The sequence below is a fragment of the Pristiophorus japonicus genome, chromosome 17 (assembly GCF_044704955.1).
Source record: "Pristiophorus japonicus isolate sPriJap1 chromosome 17, sPriJap1.hap1, whole genome shotgun sequence".
In the NCBI taxonomy this organism is placed as follows: Eukaryota; Metazoa; Chordata; class Chondrichthyes; family Pristiophoridae; genus Pristiophorus; species Pristiophorus japonicus.
Window position 1 is genome coordinate 105,468,877 of NC_091993.1, and position 16,843 is coordinate 105,485,719.

The window sequence follows — 16,843 nt, forward strand, 5'->3', positions numbered from 1 at the left end:
AAAGACAGATTTTTGAGCGATAAGGGAGTAAAGGGTTATGGGGAACGGGCAGGGAAATAGAGTTGAGTCCACAATCAGATCAGCCATGATCTTATAAATGGCAGAGCATGTTCGAGGGGCCAAATGGCCTACTCCTGCTCCTATTTCTTATGTTCTTATTTTTATTAACTTTAATTTTAATTATGTGAGATGTGTTTTTAATTTTTTATTTGGTGTTATTGTGATTAGTTTTTTTTCTCAATTAATAGCAATGAGAACTTGTAGATATGGAGTTCCCATTGCTAGTAATTGAGAATACTTTACCTGATTAGTTGAGCAGTCACACGTGACTGCATCTTCTCCGTGGGAACCTGGAGGACGGGAGCGTGCTTCGCAACATGGGAAGAGAAGGCCTCCCCAACTGTTATGTATTTATGCTTGGGGTCACCAGACACCAGGGGGGGCGCCACTGTCGGAGGTCATTGGGCTGTATGCACGCATACGCGGTCGCTTTGTCACGTGGGTTACTTTGGGCGCGAATAAAATTGGATCAGGTTTACACCTGAGGCAGTTTACAGTAACAAGTCTTGTGAGTCATTACATCCATTACATTTGGCGATGAGGTAAATTAATTTGGAGAGATTCGCAGATGACGAGGATTGGGTGGATTTTATTGACCGCCTGGATCAGTATTTTGTGGCCAACAAAATGGAGGGAGATGCTGACGCAGTTCGGCGCAGGGCAGTTTTCCTCACCGTTCCCTCACCAAAAATTTATGGCCTCATGAAAAATCTTTTCTCGCCTTTACGTCCAACGGACAAAGAATATGGGGATTTGTGTGCTTTGGTGCGTGACCATCTTAAGTCAAAAAAGGGGATCATCATCTCACACTATTGCTTCTACACGCATGTTCATGCTGAGGGCCAAGATGTGTCGGGATTTGTCGCCGACCTGCGACGTCTTGCTGAGCCGTGTAAGTTTGGGAATGCGTTGGAAGCCATGCTGTGAGATTTCTTCGCAATAGGCACCAACCATGATGTGATTCTTCGGAAGTTATTGGCCGAAGAGAAGCTGGATTTGAGCAAGGCCATCGCGACTGCCCAGGCATGCATGATGACTGATGATAATTTGAAGTAGATATCATCGAAGAGTCGGAGCTCCACAGCAAGTACTGTAAACAAGATTGTGTCGTCGTTTGGCAGAGCTGCTTATGGCAGGGCCTACTCGACTGCTTATGTGAAACCTGTAGCTGCTCAAAGTCCGCCAACTGGTATGAATCCGATTTCACCCTGTTGGCGTTGTCGGGGCAATCATCGGCCTCATCAGTGTCGGTTTAAACAGTACTCCTGTAATGGCTGTTCGAAAGTGGGGCATCTTCAGAGAATGTGCCCACAACTGATCAAGCATGCTGCCCCTCATTACATTGCTGATGATGACCAGTCTAGTGCTGGCCCAGATACACAACCCGAGGAGAAAGTGTATGGTCTGTATTCGTTCTTGGGAAAGAGCCAGCCGATAATCGTTAATGCGAAGCTGAATGACGTGCCGGTATCAATGGAGCTGGACACGAGTGCGAGCCAGTCGATAATGAGCCAAAGGACATTTGACAAGCTGTGGGACACTGAGGCTGTGAAGCCTAAGCTGAGTCCAGTCAATGCCAAGTTGCGTACTTACACTAAGGAACTCATACCAGTGATTGGCAGTGCAGTAGTCAAGGTGTCATATGATGGTGTGGTTCATGATCTACCATTATGAATCATCCCAGGTAATGGTCCAATACTGTTCGGCAGGAATTGGCTCGAGAAAATCAAGTGGAATTGGAATGATATCAAAGCGTTGTCATCGGTGGATGACACTTTGTGTGCTCAAGTGTTGAAGAAGTTTCCTTCTTTGTTTGAATCGGGCATTGGTAATTTTACTGGAGCCAAGGTGCAGATTCACCTGGATTCTGATGCAAGGCCTGTCTATCATAAGGCTCGGTCTGTTCCCTAATTGATGAGGGAGAAGGTTGAAATTGAGCTTGACAGATTCCAACGTGAAGGGATCATATTACCGGTCGAATTTAACAAGTGGGCGAGTCCTATTGTTCCTGTGTTGAAGAGTGATGGCACTGTCAGGATTTGTGAAGACTACAAGGTTAGGATTAACCGATTTTCGAAACAGGATCAGTACCCGTTACCGAAGGCTGATGACCTGTTCACCATGCTAGCTAGTGGAAAGTCATTCACTAAACTGGATCTGACGTCAGCCTATATGACAAAGGAGCTTGTCGACACTTCAAAGAAACTCACCTGCATCAACACCCATAAAGGATTGTTTGTCTACAACAGGTGTCCTTTTGGAATTTGTTCGGCTGCAGCCATATTTCAGAGGAATATGGAGAGTCGACTGAAGTCCGATCCTAGAACTATCGTGTTTCAAGCTGACATTCTGGTTACAGGTCATGACACTACTGAACATCTGAACAATCTTGAAGAAGTCCTACATCGTCTGGACAAAGTGGGACTCAGGCTGAAACATTCGATGTGTGTCTTCATGGCACCTGAAGTTGAATTCCTGGGAGGAAGGTTGCTGCTGATGGCATCAGGCCCACTGATTTTAAAATCAAGGCCATCAAAAATGCACCCAAGCCTCAGAATGTGACGGGTCTGTGTTCATTCCTTGGGCTATTCAACAATTTTGTTGGTTTCTTACCCAGATTGAGCACTTTGTTAGAGCCACTGCACGTGCTACTCAGAAAAGGCAACAACTGGGTCTGGGGTGTGTCTCAAGATGGAGCCTTTGAGAAAGCTAAGAATCTGCTCTGTTCTAACAAGTTGCTTATTCATTATGATCTGTGTAAGCATAGAAACATAGAAAATAGGTGCAGGAGTAGACCATTCGGCCCTTCGAGCCTGCACCGCCATTCAATAAGATCATGGCTGATCATTCCCTTAGTACCCCTGTCCTGCTTTCTCTCCATACCCCTTGATCCCCTTAGCCGTGAGGGCCATATCTAACTCCCTCTTGAATATATCCAATGAACTGGCATCAACAACTCTCTGCGGCAGGGAATTCCACAGGTTAACAACCCTCTGAGTGAAAAAGTTTCTCCTCATCTCAGTCCTAAATGGCCTACCACTTATCCTAAGACTACGTCCCCTGATTCTGGACTTCCCCAACATCGGCAACATTCTTCCCGCATCCAACCTGTCCAGTCCCGTCAGAATCTTATACTTTTCTATGAGATCCCCTCTCATCCTTCTAAACTCCAGTGAATAAAGGCCCAGTCGATCCAGTCTCTCCTCATATGACAGTCCAGCCATCCCGGGAATCAGTCTGGTGAACCTTCGCTGCATTCCCTCAATAGCAAGAATGTCCTTCCTCAGATTAGGAGACCAAAACCGAACACAATATTCCAGGTGAGGTCTCACTATGACCCTGTACAACTGCAGTAAGACTTCCCTGCTCCGATACTCAAATCCTCTAGCTATGAAGGCCAACATACCATTTGCCTTCTTCACCACCTGCTGTACCTGCATGCACACTTTCAGTGACTGATGAACCATGACACCCAGGTCTCGTTGCACCTCCCTTTTTCCTAATCTGTCGCCATCCAGATAATATTCTGCCTTCGTGTTTTTGCCCCCAAAAAGGATAACCTCACATTTATCCACATTATACTGCATCTGCCATGTATTTGCCCACTCACCTAACCTGTCCAAGTCACCCTGCAGCCTCTTAGCCTCCTCCTCACAACTCACACCGCCACTCAGTTTAGTGTCATCCGCAAACTTGGAGATATTACACACAATTCCTTCATCTAAATCGTTAATGTATATTGTAACGAGCTGGGGTCCCAACACTGAGCCCTGCGGCACTCCACAAGTCACTGCCTGCCATTCTGAAAAGGAACCGTTTATCCCGACTCTCTGCTTCCTGTCTGCCAACCAGTTCTCTATCCACATCAGTACATCACCCCCAATACCATGTGCTTTGATCTTGCACACCAATCTCTTGTGCGGGACCTTGTCAAAAGCCTTTTGAAAGTCCAAATACATCACATCCACTTGTTCTCCCTTGTCCACTCTGCTAGTTACATCCTCAAAAAATTCCAGAAGATTCGTCAAGCATGATTTCCCTTTCGTAAATCCACGCTGACTTTGTCCAATCCTGTCACTGCTTTCCAAATGCATTGCTATTTCATTATTAATGATTGATTCCAATATTTTCCCCACTACTGATGTCAGGCTAACCGGTCTATAATTACCCATTTTCTCTCTCCCTCCTTTTTTAAAAAGTGGTGTTACATTAGCTACCCTCCAGTCCATAGGAACTAATCCAGAGTCGATAGACCTTTGGAAAATGATCACCAATGCATCCACTATTTCTAGGGCCACTTCCTTAAGTACTCTGGGATACAGACTATCAGGCCCTGGGGATTTATCGGCCTTCAATCCCATCAATTTCCCTAACACAATTTCCTGCCTAATAAGGATATCCTTCAGATCCTCCTTCTCACTAAACCTACTTTCCCCTAGTACAATCGGAAGGTTATTTGTGTCTTCCTCCGTGAAGACAGAACCGAAGTATTTGTTCAATTGCTCTGCCATTTCTTTGTTCCCCATTATAAATTCACCTGAATCCGACTGCAAGGGACCTACATTTGTCTTCACTAATTTTTTTCTCTTCACATATTTATAGAAGCTTTTGCAGTCTGTTTTTATGTTCCCTGCAAGCTTCCTCTTGTATTGTATTTTCCCGCTCTTAATTAAAACCTTAGTCTTCCTCTGTTGAATTCTAAATTTCTCCCAGTCCCCAGGTTTGTTGCTTTTCCTAGCCAAATTATATGCCTCTTCCTTGGCTTAACACTAACCTTAATTTCCCTTGTTGGCCATGGTGAGCCACCTTCCCCATTTTATTTTTACTCCAGATAGGGATGTACAATTGCTGAAGTTCATCCATGTGATCTTTAAATGTTTGCCATTGCTTATCCACCGTCAACCCTGCAAGTATTCTTTGCCAGTCTATTCTAGCCAATTCACGCCTCATACCGTCGAAGTTACCTTTCCTTAATTTCAGGACCCTAGTTTCCGAATTAACTGTGTCACTCTCCATCTTAATAAAGAATTCTACCATATTATGGTCACTCTTCCCCAAGGGGCCTCGCACAACAAGATTGCTAATTAGTCCCTTCTCATTACACATCACCCAGTCTAGGATGGCCAGCTCTCTAGTTGGTTCCTCGACATATTGGTCTAGAAAGCCATCCCTAATACATTCCAGAAAATCCTCCTCCACCACATTGCTACCAGTTTGGTTAGCCCAATCAATATGTCTTGTATTGGCCTGTGATGCTTCATCATATGGGGTTGGCTGTGTACTCCAACAAGAAAATTAGTCAGGTAAGCTACAACCTGTTGCGTATGCTTCGAGGAGTTTGTCAAAGGCGGAAAGAGCTTACAACTTGGTAGAAAAAGAAGCTTTGGCTTGTGTGTTTAGGGTCAAAATGATGCAGCAGTACCTGTTTAGTCTTCATTTTGAACGCAAAACGGATCGCAAGCCACTCATTTCATTGTTTCCGGAAAACAAAGGGATTAATACCAATGCATCATCCCGTATCAAGAGGTGGGCATTGACATTGTCTGCCTATGATTATGTTATTCATCATGGATCTGGCAATGAGAATTGTGCCGATGCACTGAGTCATCTGCCATTGGCCACACCTAAGGTAGAGATGCCTCAACCTGCAGATCTGGACCAGCCATGACCCTATTTTATTGGTTGTGAAACGTTGTATCCTCAGTGGTGATTGATCTGCCATACCTATGGAAATGTGTGATGAGACCAAACCTTACAACCGTCACAAAGCTGAACTGTCCATTCAGTCAGATTGTTTACTGTGGGGCAATCGTGTTGTCATGCCTAAGAAAGGTAGAGAGAAATTTGTACATGAACTACATAGCACTCATCCTGGTATTGTCATGATGAAAGCCATTGCTACCGCTCATGTATGGTGGCCTGGAATTGACTCTGATCTGGAATCATGTGTGCATCAGTGCATGCAGCTAAGTAAAGTACCAGCGGAATCTCCGCTGAGTCTTTGGTCATGGCCATCTAAACCATGGTCGAGGATCCACATCGATTTTGCAGGCCCTTTCCTGGGAAAGATGTTTTTTGTTGTGCTGGATGCATATTCAAAGTGGATAGAGTGTATTATTATGTCATCCAGTACATCTATTGAGAGCTTTTGTGTCATGTTTGCTACTCATGGTTTGCCTGACATTGTTTGCCTGACGGATCTTGCTTCACAAGTCTGGAGTTTCAAGAGTTCATGAAACTCAATGGTATTAAACATGTGAGGTCAGCCCCATTCAAACCTGTTTCTAATGGTCAAGCAGAGCGTGCTGTTCAAATGATCAAGCAGAGTATGAAATGTGTAACTCAGGGTTCACTGCAGACTCACTTGTCCTGTATACTGCTCAGTTACAGGACCAGACCTCATTCGCTTACTGGGGACTCCCCTGCTGAACTACTGATGAAAAGAAGTCTCAAGACCAAGCTCTCTCTTGTTCATCCCGATTTGAATGATCGTGTTGAAAACAGACGCAAAGTCAGCAAGGGTATCATGATCGTGCTGCTGTGTCACGTGACATCTCGGTCAATGATCCTGTTTATGTACTGAACTATGGTCAAGGTCCAAAGTGGATTGCCGGCACTGTTACAGCCAAGGAGGGTAACAGAGTGTTTATTGTCGTGCTCAAGAATGGGCAAACATGCAGGAAACATGTTAATCAGATGGAACTGCGGCACACGGATGAACTGGAACGACTTGAGGAAGATGCAGTCAGTGACCAACCAACCAATGTTCATTCATCAGAGGACTTTGCTGTCATTATTGAAACTGGACCTCCAGTCTCTGATGTGGTCATTACCACTCCCATCAGATCGGTTACTCAGCCTTCAGTCACAACTGACTCAGAAGGCTCGCCTAGAACCGAAGTTGAACTGAGACGATCAACTCGTAAGCAGAAAGTCTCAGACCGTATTAATTTGTAAAAAGACTGATATTAAGATCTTGAAAGGGGATTTTATTATGTATTTATGCTTGGGGTCACCAGACAACACGGGGCACCACTGTCGGAGGTCATTGGGCTGTACGCGCATGTGCACGATCAATGGTATATAAGCGCGGGTTCCTTGCCACGCGGGTTACTTTGGGCGTGAATAAAGATGGATCAGGTTTACACCTGAGGCAGTTTACAGTAACAAGTCTTGTGAGTCATTACATCCATTACACCAACGGAATTCCACGCTCTTCCGGGACCACCAGGTACTTTCGGAGAAATTCTCCAGTCGTCCGAAAGAAGCCTCCGACCAGAATTTTAGGACCATTATCTTAATCCTACAGGGCACACATTGGTGTCATATTTGACCCTGAAATGAGCTCCTGACCACATATCCATGGCATAACTAAGACAGCCTATTTCCACCTCCGTAACATCGTCCTTTTACGCCCCTGCCTCAGCTCCTCTGCTGCTGAAACCCTCATCCATGCCTTTTTTACCTCTAGACTTGACTATTCCATTGCACTCCTGGCTGGCCTCCCACATTCTACCCTACATGAACTTGAGGTCATCCAAAACTCGACTGCCTATGTCCTAACTCACACCAAGTCCCATTCACCCATCACCCCTGAGCTTGCTGACCTACATTGGTTCCTGGTTAAGCATCGCCTCGATTTCAAAATTCTCATCATTGTTTTCAAATCCCTCCATGGCCTCGCCCCTCCCTGTCTCTGTAATCTCCTCCAGCCCCACAACCCATCGAGATATCTGTGCTCCTTGAATACTGCCCTCTTGAGCACCCCTGATTATAATCGCTCAACCATTGGTGGCCATGCCTTCAGCTGCCTAGGCCCTGAGCTCCGGAACTACCTCCCTAAACCTCTCCACCTCTTTCCCTCTCTTTCCTCCTTTAAGACGTTCCTCAAAACCTACCTCTTTGACCAAGCTTTTGGTCACCTGCGGTAATTTCTTGTGTGGCTCAGTGTCAAATTTCCTGTGAAGCACTTTGGGACATTTTACAATGTTAAAGGCACAATATAAATACAAGTTGCTATTATTATGCGATGTGCTGGGAGCACTCCAAGATCAATGGATGAAATATTCAATGCTTGCAGCTCTTACAGTTGCTTGTGAAGAGGGAGAAATGGCTTTACCAAATAAGGTAAACTGCAGCATTTGCAAATGCAGCTTCGGCAATCCTGCTGCAACAGTGCCTCAATCCATTGATGCTGCTATTTGGAGTGGAGGGATATCCTCCTGTCAAACACAGCGTCAGAGCAATCTGAATAGAATTTGCAGAAGGGGTAAATGCAGTGACACATGCACATCAACTATGTGAACAGATAAAGAGGTTTGTGTTGGTTTCTGAAAGGTTACCATGGTAAGTGTGCTCCCACTTGGGCTATTTTTACAATCTTTCCGTACAATGCATGTCAGCACCACTTCACTGTAAACATCACAGAGAAACAGACACAGCATTCTGGCACTCCAGCAACTGTTCACCTGCTTTCTGTTATGTCTTGAATAAAGAGTCAGACTAGATACTACAAGCTCAAAGTAAGTGTGACCATAGTCCTTTATTACAAATCTCAGAGTGCCTCTCCAGCCTATGAGGCCTCATTATATACAGGTGCTCCCAAGGGATTGTGGGATCCTTTGGGACTCCAGGGGATAAGCCCTCTGGTGGTTAGACATGGTAATTACAGGTTTACACACATAACACTTTCCATACGCACAGACCTGCCCAATGTTTCTGCAGAGCACACTGTATTGCTGCTGTACTAATGCGCTGGCACTGTTGCACATAAATCTTGCAAGTTGCCTGAATGCTGCAAATTCTTGGGCACTAACATAAGGCGGGTATAGTCCTTGGGTGACACTGATCTTCTTTCACCACCTTCAGTCCGATTTATCCGTCATTTATTTATCTTTTAGGAGATGGTTGCATGCAACAGGTGGCAGCAGATGATTGGGGTTCTGTGCGTTTAAGACATTTGAGTCTTATAAGTATTCTGTATTCACCTTAGGGGCAATCTAAAATATGCTGTACATCTGATCTTATTAGTATCCAAAAGGAGGAGATGGCAGAGGCCCATGTCTATACTGGATGAACATCTGTCAGCACTCGTTTCTACAGTAGTAAGCACCGCCATGGATGTTTTCACTGGGGAGTTCAGTTAGTGTGCTGGAGGAGAGAGAACTTGATGAATCATTGAACTTAGTGGAGGAGCCACAGCTTGTGACCACCTTGTGCTCTTTCGGTTGCTGAGCCCAAAATTATTCAGATTTCATGGGGCCTGTCTACAACCACAGCTTGTTAGCTTGGTATTGGTATTTTTTGAAGTCATTAGAATGTGTCCAGCAGCCTACTAAATTGTGAGACAGCTAGGGAGAGGATCACAAGAGAGAGTCTAGCCACCTCCCCTTGACACTCAACGGCATTACCATCACCGAATCCCCCACCATCAACATCCCGGGGGTCACCATTGACCAGAAACTTAACTGGACCAGCCACATAAATACTGTGGCGACAAGAGCAGATCAGAGACTGGGTAATCTGCAGCGAGTGACTCACCTCCTGACTCCCCAAAGCCTTTCCACCATCGACAAGGCACAAGTCAGGAATGTGATGGAATACTCTCCAGTTGCCTGGATGAGTGCAGCTCCAATAACACTCAAGAAGCTCAACACCAACCCGCTGGTTTGGCAACCAATCCATCACCTTAAACATTCACTCCCTCCACCACTGGCGCACCATGGCTTCAGTGTGTACTCGTTACAAGATGCACTGCAGGAACTCACCAAGGCTTCTTTGGCAGCACCTCCCAAACATGCCACCTCTACCACCTAGAAGGACAAGGGCTGTAGGTGCATGGGAACGCCATCACCTCTACGTTCCCCTCCAAGTCACACGCCATTCTGACTTGGAAATATATCGCCATTTTTTCATCGTCATTGGGTCAAATCTTGGAACTTCTTACTTAACAGCACTGTGGGTGTACCTTCACCATCATCTTCATCATAGGCAGTCCCTCGAAATTGAGGAAGACTTGCTTCCACTCTAAAAGTGAGTTCTTAGGTGACTGTACAGTTCAATACGGGAATTACAGCCTCTGTCACAGGTGGGACAGACAGTGGTTGAAGGAAAGGGTGGGTGGGGAGTCTGGTTTGCCGCATGCTCCTTCCGCTGTCAGCACTTGATTTCTGCATGCTCTCGGCGATGAGACTCGAGGTGCTCAACGCCCTCCCGGATGCTCTTCCTCCACTTAGGGCGGTCTTGGGCCAGAGATTCCCGGGTGCCGGTGGGGATGTTGCACTTTATCAAAGTGTACCTCTGGTGTTGTGTACCTTCACCACAAAAACTGCAGCGGTGCAAGAAGGCAGCTCACCACCACCTTCTCAAGTGCAATTAAGGATGGGCAATAAATGCCGGCGCACACACATCCCATGAATTAATTTTTTTTTAAGTTGCGCCTGTATGGAGCTGTACACCACATAACTGAATTGTAACCGACCTTTCAGACCATGGACATGCCAAGGTCCACTGCTGCCAATATCTCCCCATCTACATCTTGGCTGAGATCCGAAGCTCAGACACAGTTCCCTGGTGATCTAAAGGGCTTGAGCTCCAATTGACAGCAGTTGGTCTTGCCTGGATGCATAATGCTAAAGAGCTATACTGAATAACATAGGGCTTCAACAATTCAATGCTGCCCAAATCTCACACAAATCTCTGGATATTCTGAGAACCTGCTCAACAGCAGGAGAACGCCAAGAGCTGGTACGGATGATGCCGCTGCGACCCAGGACCATGCCACATCTGTCTCACCCACCTACCCTGCTCAAATTACTGCAGATGTGTCAGTGTGCATACAGACCCAGGAAGCCAATGCAGCCACTCCAACCTATTGACCCCGCACCAGGAGGCACTGGACAGCTCTATCCCTAGAGGCAGGCATTGACATCAGCAGCCATCCATTTCACGGCATCCTCCCACTGGAAAATCATTTCGAAGTAGCAGATAGTTAGAAAGAAATAGACACTTCCGCATTGTGATCAAGCCGACTGAACAAGACTGCACCACATAACGGATATTCTAATGTGTTGTGAGAGCTTAGTTGGGATGAGACAGAATCCGGTATTTCTGGAGAAATGCAGTATTGTTCATGGGTTTTGATGTAAGGCAGGAATCTTGTTTTTTTGTATGATTTTGCAGCATGTGCAATGATGGTTGTGCATTGGGTACTTCAGGCACTTGAGTAAAAGTGTCACCTATTAGACACTGCCTAAAGATTTTTCCTGGTTGATTTGACAGTCATCTCCTCTGCCACTGGTTGAAGTTGGACCTCGTCTTCGACTTGCCTCACGGAATGTCGCTTTGCAGATGAAGTTGTGTTGGCTGGTTTCCTTGAAAAAAAAGTGAAAGCTTGGCCTGTGCAGACAATGTATCTGTCAACTGCACAATGCAGCTGTGCACTGCTGTTCGGGAGGTTTGGTAGACATCACAGGCTGTTGCTTGGAAAGAACTAAAAAGAAACACTTAACTTCAGAGTCATTGACTGACAGAACCAGCTTTGACCTCAAAATGGTTTCAAAGTGTGGCTCTAGGAGACTAGTTCTGTCCCACCATCCCTCATGAAAAGTCTCTTCATGTAGATCTTCTTGGAGATGGCCAGGGACAATTGCCTTGACCTGTATATATGGGTGGTGGGATAAAGCTGCCAATTGTTAAGCGCCTCAGGTATAGATATACCTTTCGCATACATCCTCGGATTCTTGTTCCTCCTGCAGAACTAGCCAATAGAATGGTATGTCTAGTGGGATATACATTGGAAATTGATGCAGTAGATGATTAGCATACCATTGGCAAACAGCCACAGATGGGTGCAGCTTTAAGAGGGCAATATTGTTCTGTATTACTTAATTCTAATACCTACCAAGCAGACTTTAAGAAAAGGGCCTGAAATGCCCAAGCGGTTAGCAGCCATTGCCCTTTTCCTGTGGTGTTCAGTGACTGCAGAGTATTTCAGTCACTCTGACCATATTATGAAGTCATCATTTAACTCCAATAATTTGGGTGCCTTAATGACTCTAACCCATGCCAGTGTATAAATCCGTTATACCACACACACTTCCCTGATGCATGTTAGTGTAATATGTGAAACGGGTACAGAACAAGGCAAAAGCTTGAAGACCTGATGGTCTGGGTCACGTGCTCAAAGTGCACCTGCACTATTGGTGCTGACCCGCACAGAATTGGCCCCCATTACAGTAAAAATGATCCAGCACTTTTACCATTTGGGTGCAAAACCCAAATTGCTTCACACTGACACTAAGCTTGGCGTGTATATCGGGTGTCAAAACCGCAAGCAAAAAAGAAAGAACAACTGCATTTATATAGTGTCTTTCACGACCTCAGGACGTGCCAAAGCGCTTTACAACCAATTAAGTAACTTTGAAGTGTAGTCACTGTTGTAATGTAGGAAATGCAGCCGCCAATTTGCACAAAGCAAACTCCCATAGATAGCAGTGTGATAATGACCAGATAATCTGTTTTAAGTGATGTTGATTGAAGGATAAATAGTGGCAAGGACACCGGGGATGACTCCCTGCTCATCTTCAAAATAGTGTCATGGGATTTTTTACGTCCACCTGTGAGAGCAGACAGTTTAATGTCTCATCCGGAAGCTGGCACCTCCGTCAGTGCAGCGCCCCCTCACTACAGCACTGTTGCGTAAACCTGGATGTTGGTCGAGTGAGATTGCATCCTCCAGGGAGCCTCGCTGAATATTGTTCTGGTATTTGGGTTGAGCCGTGATGTTGGATACAAGCTACATTTATTTGATGTGACACACTGCTGCAAAGCGTTCCACTAAGTTGTAGTGTGAAAACACTCTGAGAGGCAATATAAAATAACCTCTTTATAGCACTTCATGCGAACACACAGAAAAGCCGTATGCATGCTGTGTATCATGTACTATATATGTTATGGCAATGGAGAGAAAATATTCATATAAATCTTCCCATTGTTCAAAAGAATCACAGTCAGCTGCAACATCATTTTATCTGATTGTGTGTTTACCTTTTCAACCATTTTCATGTAAATAGCAAGTCATTTTTGAGCTTCAATATGTTGTACAGTGGACTGCTAGGTTTTAGATTTGCACTTCTCGTTCCCCATTTGATGAGCTCCCAGTTTCAGCTGCCCTGTGAGCTGAGGCTGGAAACAAGACTATAATGTGAATCAAGTGTGCATGGTTAGCAAATGCTGGGTTAGCTACCAGCCCTCTTGGTTTAGGAATGAGTATGGCATGGGAAGGCCTAAAGAAGGGAAAAGATAAACAATTGAAAGAAAACTCACTCAAAGAAAGAAGGAATCTCATGGCTTCATTGAGGCAATTGGCAAAGAAGTGTTATCTAGCTAGCCATGTGAAGAAAATGAATTAACATCAGTAAATACAGTCATTAACACAGAATGCTTCAGTAATCATTGTCAATTCAACTGTGTATGCTAATTCAACTCGCTTGACATCTTTCAAACCATTTCCCTCAATTATATAATCAGCATTCTCTGTTTAAGCAAAAATATTCAAAATATGTTAAATTTGATCATTAGGCTTTGTAGCTGATTTTATTTTAATAAAGTGTTGTTGATGAGCTATTCTCCCGAAGTTATAGGGGAAGAAATTGGGGTCATTTGTGCCTCCCATTAGCGCTAACACGTCGCAAATGACTTTGCGACTGGGCGCGACACCGATAACGACTCCCGCTAAATTCGGTGGGTGTTTAGCGGTTGCGCTATGGGGTGTGTCCAGGGCCTGGAGATAGTGGCGTCATCGCAGAGTGCATCGCCCTGGTACCGAAATTGGGTTTTGCCCCCCTGAAGCTGCGTCGGACAATATCAGCAGCAGCTTCGGGGGGGCGCGTAGCAGGCGGCCGGACGCTACAGGAGCAAGATTTAAAGGGGAGGTGGCCGGCTGCTGCTGAAAAAAAGCTCCTGGCTCCAGTGCTTTGGTGGCAGGGTCGGTGCCGCGATCGCTCAGCCCGGCACTCTCCTTGAGTGATTGCGCTGATCGTGCGGCAACCTCGTTGTCCAGTGGTCCAGATAGGTGGGTCCCCACTATACAAAGTATGCAGCTCGGGCCCTTCCCTTTAATTGAAGGAATAGCCCTTCATACGGAGCAGCGCTGCGTGGCCCAGTGCGTAGCGTTGCTGAGCCAGGCAGCCCACTCCCACCGCAGATATGAAGTGGAGCACTTGATTTAGTGCTCCACTTCCTTTCAGGGGCGGTAAATCCAATTTATCGCGAGAGGCAAGACTTCTGCGCCTGGTGCAAAGTCTCATGCATCGCGACTGTTACAGGGCGGTACCGAATTTCTCGGCCATAGTACCTTACCACATCTCTCAGAAGCAAAGAATTACCTTGAAGTACAGTTAATGTTGTGTCACCAGAAATGAAAACCATGTTGTGCATATCAAGATTCAAAACCAGCAAAGAAACGATTGACCAATTAACCGGTATTTGGTTGCTGTTGGTTGAGGGCAGAATGTTGGCCAGGATACCAGGAGAACTCCTTGCTCTTCTTCGAATAATGCAACAGGATCATCAACCTCCACCTGAACAACAGCACAAGCTGATGGGACTTGTGTTTAACATCTCATCAAAGGGATGGCACCTCTGATAATGCCGCACTCCCTCAGTAGTGCACTGAGTATCAACCGATATCATGTGCTCTGGTGCTGGGCTGGGACCCGCACATGTATAATTGTAAATATGATAAAGGAGAATTAGAAGAGACAATAAGGAAAATAGTCAGACCAGACACTCAGTAACGAACACATGAGAAGTAAAATATGTCTGTTTAGAAACATAGAAACATAGAAACATAGAAACTAGGTGCAGGAGTAGGCCATTCGGCCCTTCGAGCCTGCACCACCATTCAATAAGATCATGGCTGATCATTCACCTCAATACCCCTTTCCTGCTTTCTCTCCATACCCCTTGATCCCTTTAGCCGTAAGGGCAATATCTAACTCCCTCTTGAATATATCCAATGAACTGGCATTCACAACTCTCTGCGGTAGAGAATTCCACAGGTTAACAACTCTCTGAGTGAACAAGTTTCTTCTCATCTCAGTCCTAAGTGGCTTACCCCTTATCCTTCGACTATTTCCCCTGGTTCTGGACTTCTCCAACATCGGGAACATTCTTCCTGCATCTAACTTGTCCAGTCCCGTCAGAATTTTAGATGTTTCTATGAGATCCCCTCTCATCCTTCTAAACTCCAGTGAATAAAGGCCCAGTCGATCCAGTCCCTCTCCATATGTCAATCCTGCCATCCCGGGGATCAGTCTGGTGAACCTTCGCTGCACTCCCTCAATTGCAAGAACGTCCTTCCTCAGATTAGGAGACCAAAACTGAACACAATATTCCAGGTGAGGCCTCACTAAGGCCCTGTACAACTGCAGTAAGACCTCCCTGCTCCTATACTCAAATCCCCTAGCTATGAAGGCTAACAAATCATTTGCCTTCTTCACCGCTTGCTGTACCTCCATGCCAGCTTTCAATGACTAATGAACCATGACACCCAGGTCTCGTTGCACCTCCCCTTTTCCTAATCTGCCACCAGTCAAATAATATTCTGCTTTCGTGTTTTTGCCACCAAAGTGGATAACCTCACATTTATCCACATTATACTGCATCTGTCATGCGTTTGCCCACTCACCTAACCTGTCCAAGTCACCCTGCAGCCTCTTAGCGACCTCCTCACAGCTCACACCACCACCCAGTTTAGTGTCATCTGCAAACTTGGAGATATTACACTCAATTCCTTCATCCAAATCATTGATGTATATTGTAAAGAGCTGGGGTCCCAGCACTGAGCCCTGCGGCACCCCACTAGTCACTGCCTGCCATTCTGAAACAGACCCATTTATCCTGACTCTCTGCTTCCTGTCTGTCAACCAGTTCTCTATCCACGTCAGTACATTACCCCAATACCATGTGCTTTAATTTTGCACACCAATCTCTTGTGTGGGACCTTGTCAAAAGCCTTTTGAAAGTCCAAATACACCACATCCATTGGTTCTCCCTTGTCTACTCTACCTGTTACATCCTCAAAAAATTCTAGAAGATTTGTCAAGCATGATTTCCCTTTCATAAATCCATGCTGACTTGGAGCGATCCTGTCACTGTTTTTCAAATGCGCTGCTATTTCATCTTTAATAATTGATTCCTACATTTTCCCCACTCCTGATGTCAGGCTAACTGGTCTACAATTACCCATTTCCTCTCTCCCTCCTTTCTTAAAAAGTGGTGTTACATTAGCTACCCTTCAGTTCATAGGAACTGATCCAGAGTCGATTGACAGTTGGAAAATGATCACCAAAGCTTCCACTATTTCTAGGGCCACTTCCTTAAATACTCTGGGATGCAGACTATCAGGCCCCGGAGATTTATCGGCCTTCAATCCCATCAATTTCCCTAACACAATTTCCTGCCTAATAAGGATTTCCTTCAGTTCCTCCTTCTCGTGAAGACAGAACCAAAGTATTTGTTTAACTGGTCCACCATTTCTTTGTTCCTCATTATAAATTCACCTAAATCTGACTGCAAGGGACCTACGTTTGTCTTCACTAATCTTTTTCTCTTCACAAAACTATAAAAGCTTTTGCAGTCAGTTTTTATGTTCACAGCAAGCTTACTCTCATGCTCTATTTTTCCCCTCCTAATTAAACCCTTTGTCCTCCTCTGCTGAATTATAACATTCTCACAGTCCTCAGGTTTGCTGCTTTTTCTGGCCAATTTATATGCCTCT